A 7863-nucleotide genomic window follows, 5' to 3' on the forward strand; every position below is an offset into this window, starting at 1 on the left:
TTAACTTCTTTGATTTTAATTTTTATAACATAGTTTGAAGTAAGTGTGGGGTAGGTTCCCCAAAATTGTGCGCGAAAAAAAAAAAACTACTCAAGATTGAGGTCCGTAAAATTGAAAGGGGCCACGCATTCTCGACTTAAGTACAAGTAATAGAATTAAGTGTGGGGTTGTACCACGACTCCCTTTAGTTATTGACTTGTACTTCTCGTTTGGTAATGTGTTGTTTTGCCGGCAAGATGGTTCACGCCAAGTTTAAGGGCAAATCCGTCGCCTCCTCCTCCCAAGGCACAAAAAAAGGAAGAGCACAAAACTCATCCAAAGGGACAAAAGGGAAAACATCCAAAAAGGGCGAGCATCCCGCAGTTGCCATCCCTCGGGCTTCTTCAAGGAAGCCTCATCCCAATCTGTCTGGGGACGGGGAGGAATGGTATGCGGGATTCGACACCTCGAAGGGTTACAATCGTGAGCGAGTGATCAGTCTAGTCCCTCTGAAGAGATATCTTAGGGACATATACAACCGCATAGTCGCCATGGGATGGAAGTCTGTGTTTGAGCAACCGGGGCCAGTGAATATTGATTTGGTCATGGATTTTTATGCTCGCATTGAAAGGTGCGAGAATCGAGATTCTGTGTTCGTTCGGAAAAATTGGGTGCCATTGACGGCTTCAAGTTTGTGCAGGGCAATTGGAGTCCCGGATATGCCTAGTGAGCCCTTGCTAGAATTCATCAAAAGGCCCAATTACAAGGCTATACGGGAAACTCTTTATGGAGCCAACTCTAAAGCTCAATGGACACGATACTTAGGGCCTCTTCGGAAGCATCGGAGCATGAGTATGAGTAATTTTTGTAGAGAAACCCGGGTTTGGTCATGCTACTTTCCGAATGCTAGAATCATGCCACTTGATCACTTCTCGGAGGTACAAAAGGACAAAGTGTGCATAGTTTATTTCTTGATGACAGGGGAGCCAGTGAACATTGGGTATTAGATGATGAAAGAAATTCGCAGAGTGCGGGCTGGCAAGTTTAAACGACTGAGCTTTGGAAACACTCTCACTGCTTACTTAATGAGGCTTGACGATGGGTTTTCATACCCTACTGATAAAGTGCTTGAGGCGCCCACTGACGCGCTTGACATCTCAAATGTCTATACCTGAATCATCCGGACATCATTTGACTCCACAGGAGAAGTCCGTCCAATCCACATCTTGGCCAGCTTTTGCACGGGAATGATGGTTATGGGGTGAGCATTTCAATATTGATCTTTTGAGGGTCTTTATTCAGACCCCACACACCCCACATTCTCGGGCACTTGTGGGTGAGGAGTCTCAGTTTCCTAATGATGAAGATGAAAATTCGGCTGATCGTGTAATAGCCGCACTAAAAGAGGGGGAGGAGGTAGAGTCGCTAATGCAAAGCGAAGACAAATGAAAGAGAAAGAGGACGCAAGCCGTACGATGGCGAGGCGGATGATGAGGATTACATTGAGGAGGACGACTAGGCCCTAGTGGGCCCCAGGGAGTATCTCTCGTCTTACTTTTGTTTTTATTTTTCATATGCATTGAGGGCAATGCATGAAAGTAAGTGTGGGGTGGGAGTACGTCTTGAGATAGAGGATACTCATGCCTTAGGATTTATTTTTTTAAGGATCTAACTGTAGTTTATTCTTTCTCTTTAAATATGATTACTTACTTGGAAAAAAAATAAAAAGAAATTTTTTGTTTTTAGATTAGACTCTCAGTAGTAGCATGAGTCATCCGTTAGGATTTCTGTTTTCTTTTTGTTTTTGTTTCTTAGTCGTAGAAGGGGCGTTTCTTGATGACGGGTGGATGACAACCTGCTTGAGAGAAATTTCGTCCATAGAAAAAAGAAACCATTCAAATGTTAGGTGCTCGAGTTAGGTGAACTATGGGCATATGAGTATTTCGTGTGATCTCTTTTGAAAGCATGCCGTGTAGACACATAACCTTTCTCGAAACACCCAACTTGAAGTTTGTTTGACTCATATGTGACCCACTTGGCATTGTTGGTATGTTGTTGCTTAGTCCGAGGGCCGACATGGACCCTTTCTTGTGTTAATTATGTGCCATGTGTGTGTGAGGTGTTTGCATGCGATCCATGTTTGGTATTGACGTCTAGAACTTGCCTTGTGTGTTCGCAAAGCGAAATGAAGTTCGATTAAGCCTAGAAAATGATAGAGGCGTTTCTTTGATTAGTCACTAAAAAGCCTAAAATGTTTATCCTGCCAACTTGTAAATAGCACTCTATTTAACCATTTTGAGCCTTTATCCTCTTCTTTGATAGCCGTTAGTTAGCCTTCACCCCTTCTTTCTATAAAACTCTATTTTTTATCCAAATACTCTATAAGCACTTTAATAATTTACATATATAATGGGAGTTGGGATGTGAATGAAAAGGGGGAAGTGGTTGTTAATTGTAATCTAGGAAGACTAATGGAGCACCGAATGAAAAGAACCAATTCACTTGTTAGTTGGGAATAAAATAAAATAAAATAAAATAAAAAGAAAAGAAAAGAAAGAAATCTGGAAAAAAAAATGGTAGTGAACAAGTTTCCCTTCTAACTTGTGTCACTTTTAAAAGAGTGCTGCTTAAAAAAAATTGGGGAATTGGGAGAAATTTAAAGGTTGGTTGGTGTTGAATAAGCGCTAATGAAGAAATTGTGCAAGAATGATAGAAGTATATGTATTAAAGTGCTTAGGAAGGTTAGTCACTATTATCCAAATAATTCCTACCCGTCCCTTAGCCTACATTACAACCCTCAAAGTCCTACTTGATTCTAGGTTCGTCTTACTTGTATTAGTGGAGTGGACCACGGGCAAGCCAATGGTATGTCGTACTTTGCATGTGATATTCCTTGTGAGAGTGAGCGACTTTGCTTAAATTCATGATCGCTGAAATGAATGTTTTTTATTCTTGTGAGATATATGGACAACTCTCTTCTTGTGAGGGCACGTAATTGACAACGGATTGGTGAAGTGTCGAATTCTTGGTTAAGTAACATGATTGCTTTGTTTTAAGTGGTGTCCTTGAGTCCTAAGTTTTGAAAATAATGTGTTTTTGAGAAGGTTGCTTGTTGATGTTTTAAAAACTGAAAATCTTGATCTTTGGCATGGCTTTCGTGAAAATTTGCTTGAAGATTGGATTTTTGAAATAACCTTATTAGCCGAAGCCTGAGCAGACCTGTTTGAATGACAAGGTAGTCAAATTGTGGCACATTGGTATAGGTAGGTGGTTGCTCGAGGGAGAGCAAGGTCTAAGTGGGAGGTGGTGATATTTGGCACAAATATCTAAAGTTTCGTGTCACTTTCCCTCTAAAACTTAGTACTTTACTTGTTTTCTTGAAGACAAAATCGTTGTATCCGGGCTTATGTCGTTATGTTTTGTGAATAGGTGCAACGCAACCATTTGGGGGAGAAATGAGAAATTTGGTGCACTTTTTGGAAGCTTTGGCATCTGATCGTGGTGATGTGAGAAGCGAAAATAGTAGAGAAGAAGTGATGAACTGAAGGAACCCGCTATCCATCCGCATCGCGGAACAAAAGCGGAGGAATTCTATTTCTGATCAAGTTGCACAATCAGGATTTTCATCCACATAGCGGAAGTAGTTCGCACGATCCATCCACATCACGGAAGGAAAGCACGACAACGGGCAGATTTCCCGTTTCAATCGGGATTAGGTTTACTTATTTTTTGTTTTAACCCTAGGGTATATATAGACGCTTTATTAGCTGAAAACGGTGTGCTGGGATATTCTAAGACTTGTAAGCCGCCATTTTACTTTCTCTCTCTAGATTTTATTTTATTTTCATCATTTTAACCCTAGATTATTCATGAATTCTTGCTGTTCATTGAGAATCATGAGTAGCTAAACTTCTTAATTCTAGGGTTATGGCTAAAGACATGATAGTTTGTTCGGCGACAATTTCTATCAATTAAATTTTCATATTTTGGGTTGCTTATTTATTCTTGATCTTAATTGTTTGATTATCTAGCCAATAGTTGAATATTATCTGTGGCGTGTGAATTGAACTAGGGATAGGGAATTTGCATGCGCAATAAGAATAAATAGGGCTTGTTCGAATCATTTCGCTAATAAGGATAGGAATATACCCTTTAGCCTTGCTTAGTTGAATACGGAGAAGTAAATGCGTTCTTGTTACCTCTGGCGACCATAGGGATATAGGCGTTATAATAGCATCTATAGGCTAGTGAGCAACTCGGAAGATACTCATAAAGTTATAATTAACCCGTCAACTAGTAACCCAGGAAATAAGATAGGTAGAATTGTTAGAAGATCAATTGGATTGTCGAAAGCCATGACCCTGGAACTTTCTCTCATCTGATAAATCTTAAAGTCTTTGTCAAAATACTTTCAGTCATAAAAACACCCATCACAAATTGTTCACTTTTTAGTTTTAGTTTAGTTACAACAAACACCTTGATTTTCACCTTCTTGAATAGTTTTATTCGAATTTGAATTAGTTTAACAGTAGAATCTAAGTCTCTGTGGGATCGATATATGGACTTAAAAAGTTCTATATTACTTGTACGACCACGTATACTTGCGTGTGCGTTTGGGAGCAACAGACAACTATAGACAGACATTGTTACATGTTTACTTTTAAAACGGTAACAATTAAATTTGTAAGTGGTTTATAGGATATGTGGCTAGATTAGTAAGTTATTTATGATAGTAATATGCAAATAATAAACGTTATATTGACGAATAAGAGAAAGTAAAGTTTAAGAAACCAAATTGTAGACTCTGAGAAGTGGTCCGATTTTGAAAATAGCTTTTCTAACCCCTGCCTCAGTAAGAAAACTCCTCTCTCTCTTTTTCAGATTACAAGTATGATAATTAGTAAAAAACTAGCCCTAAAATAAAGGGGGTACACCCCTATTTATAGCTACAAATAGATGAGCCTTAGTACAGCCTAAAAAAGGCCTTTTAAGAAAACCCTAAAATGGATAAGACGGCGTCCGTACGGATGTATTGACATCCGTACGGATGTCAGCACAAATGACGGAACGGTTAGGTGATGTGTAGCCTGACCCTTAACGGATACTCCGAGCCTATGTTGAGTGTCTTCCCCTCAGGTTCGGGTTTTCTGTGCTTATCAACATACCCTCGATTTTTGAAACTTAGGTGGAAAAACTCAAAACTCCTCGGCCCTCGTTCCTTTTGATCTTACCCAAGGCTAATGAACTTGTTTTCCTTCAAACTCCCACCGGACAGCTGCGATATTTACTCTAGTTTTCACTATATAAAAATTGCTTTGATTTTTACCATATACAGACAGCTCCCACACTTCTCGGATCAAAGTTTCATCGAAGTGACGGACAGTGGATTGATAACCTCGGTGACTTCCTTAGAAAGCTTCCCTTTGAAAACAAGCGGGAAGTGATATGTCTCTTCATATCACATTTCTCTGACTTCGGACACGTGTCTTCTTTTGGCTGGTGGACTTCGGTAACTGCCTCAAAGTTTCATCTATAAAAGCACCACAGTCATTTTCACTTTTCACTTTTTTATCTTTCACCTCCTTTGACCGTTTCGTTCCTCTTGTTCCTCTTCTTAAATTTTTTCTCTAGTTTCTGAGCTTCGATATTTTTCGAGAAATCTCCCATCCGAGGTTCCAAAATGCACTCGATTTCTTGGAAAATTTCCTTCAATCCTTCATAACTTCATCCTTTTAATCTCCAAATCTTCATATCTTCATATTTTCGTCTTCAAACCTTTATATCATCATATTTTCCATCTTCAAGTCTTCAAATCTCCATGCTTTGATCTTCAAACTTTACAAGATGGCAACGAATACCGAATCTACTTCCAAAAATGTTCCCTCAGTTTCTTCTCCAAATATCGAGGTTGCTGCCAGCCCCGGGGGAAAAACACAAGCTAGCTCCTTCAAACCACAGGCCAAGGACATAATCCCTTCGAGATACAATTTTGACCATGAGTTCGTTGTCGAAACAGCTGTACAAAAGTCTGATCGGGGCTATGACGCCAGGCGTTACCGCTCATTGATCAAAGACGCACACCTTCCCAGAGTCCTAACTGAGTGCGGTTGGGACAACCGCCCCATAGAGATCATTGCTCCCGGTGGTGATGAAGCAATCACTGACTTTAGGGAGGGGTTCTTATATATTTACACATACCCTTTTACTTTCAAGCTCGACCCTTCAATAGACCCAGTTATCCTAGAAATGTGCCGGACGTATAAAGTGTGCCTCGCTTAAATTGGTCCGAATGTTTGGAGGATCGTGGCTTGCCTTCGTCTTCTAGCCAACAATGCGAATGTCAACTTCACCCTGCACCATCTGATCCGGCAATACTACCCGAGGATCTTTCGTGGCGGAGTTATAAAGCTCGCCAAACGAGGGAGGAACCCCATTCTTTCCTGGGTCGATAAGAACAGAGATCGGGGCTGGTATGAGCTATTTGTTCGGTTTAGAACCGCGGATATTATACTGGAGGAGTTCATGCCTTTCCCCGAGAGGTGGAATGAGAAATGTAAGTTTATAGGGCTTATACCCTTTTTACGTGTCTTTGATCATTTCTCTAACTATTTCCGATGTTTCAACTGATGGATGGGTTCCGGATGCGATATCTCAATTTCCTAAGTGGATCGAGAATATCATAAGCCAACATCCACACCAACAGCGGACATGGAAAGATGGCGTCCCACGATAGGTGGGCAGCACAAAATCATGGTATCCTACTCTTTCCTTCGCTTTGTGTTATTTTTTCTTCTATTCAACTCCTTTCCGATCTAACCATTTCGACATTCAGGTTTGGCAAGAGGTTCTTCGACACCACGACCAGCACCAACAGATGAACCATCCATGCCGGGTTCAGATTTTGATATTTTAGAGTCAACATGGCTTATAATTGAGGCTAAAAAGAAGAAAAAGAAGCCTAAGTCTTCTTCTAAGGGCCATAAAAGAATGAAAAGCTCGAGGGTTGCGGCAGGTGAATCCAATGCTCGAGGTTTGAGGGATGAGCCTGATGATGACACCTGGGTCACGAGAATTAACTTGGACCCTTCTATTGCTGCGACCGAGATTGAGACGACCCCGATGGTGGCATCAGAGGAGAGCGCCGCAGTTAATCTTCCCGGATCTACCACAGGTGGAAGAAGTTAATCTTCCCGGCTCTGCCACAGGTGGAAGAAGTTAGGACCCCTTTACCCCTGATAACCGAATATCTCTAAGTGTCAATTCCTTTAAGGGTCGTTGAGATAATCGACGTTACGTGTGATACTTCCCTTGAGATGAAGCCTTCGGCAAAAAAGGCCAGACGGGCCATAACAACTTCACCGCCTCCTCCTGCTCAATCCTTGAAGTAGGAGAGTTTTGATCATATGTTTCCGAAGGATAGGTCCGCCGATAATGTTCCCGCAACAGCAGAAGCCTCTGGGTTCGGACACCTCTCTATTCCACAAATGCTGAGAAGGGCTACTAGATCTACTGAATTCAGCTAGAGATCTCGACTTGTAGATGTTTTTCTAGCTCCAAGTGTAGAGCCGGGGAGGACTAAGTCAACCATAGTCAGTGTTCCCGAAGACTGTAGCTTTTTGTCCCACCCCGTGGGGGTGGCCAGTTATCACCGACCTCTTGTGTCGGAGTCTGATAAAGAGAAGATGATCGGACTCTCGTGGAAATGCCTTCTCAATGAGAGTATGCATGCTTGCAACCTGATGAATATTTTTCTCCTTTTTCCCTTCCAATAAGTTTCAACTTTTTTGGTGTAATCTTCAATGTCTGCTGATTTCTAGCTTTGTTTCTTCTTCTTCTTCTTCTTCTTCTTCTTCTTCTTCTTCTTCTTCTTCTTCTTTTTGTAGT

Source organism: Lycium ferocissimum, chromosome 12 (assembly GCF_029784015.1).
Source record: "Lycium ferocissimum isolate CSIRO_LF1 chromosome 12, AGI_CSIRO_Lferr_CH_V1, whole genome shotgun sequence".
NCBI classification, from domain to species: domain Eukaryota; kingdom Viridiplantae; phylum Streptophyta; class Magnoliopsida; order Solanales; family Solanaceae; genus Lycium; species Lycium ferocissimum.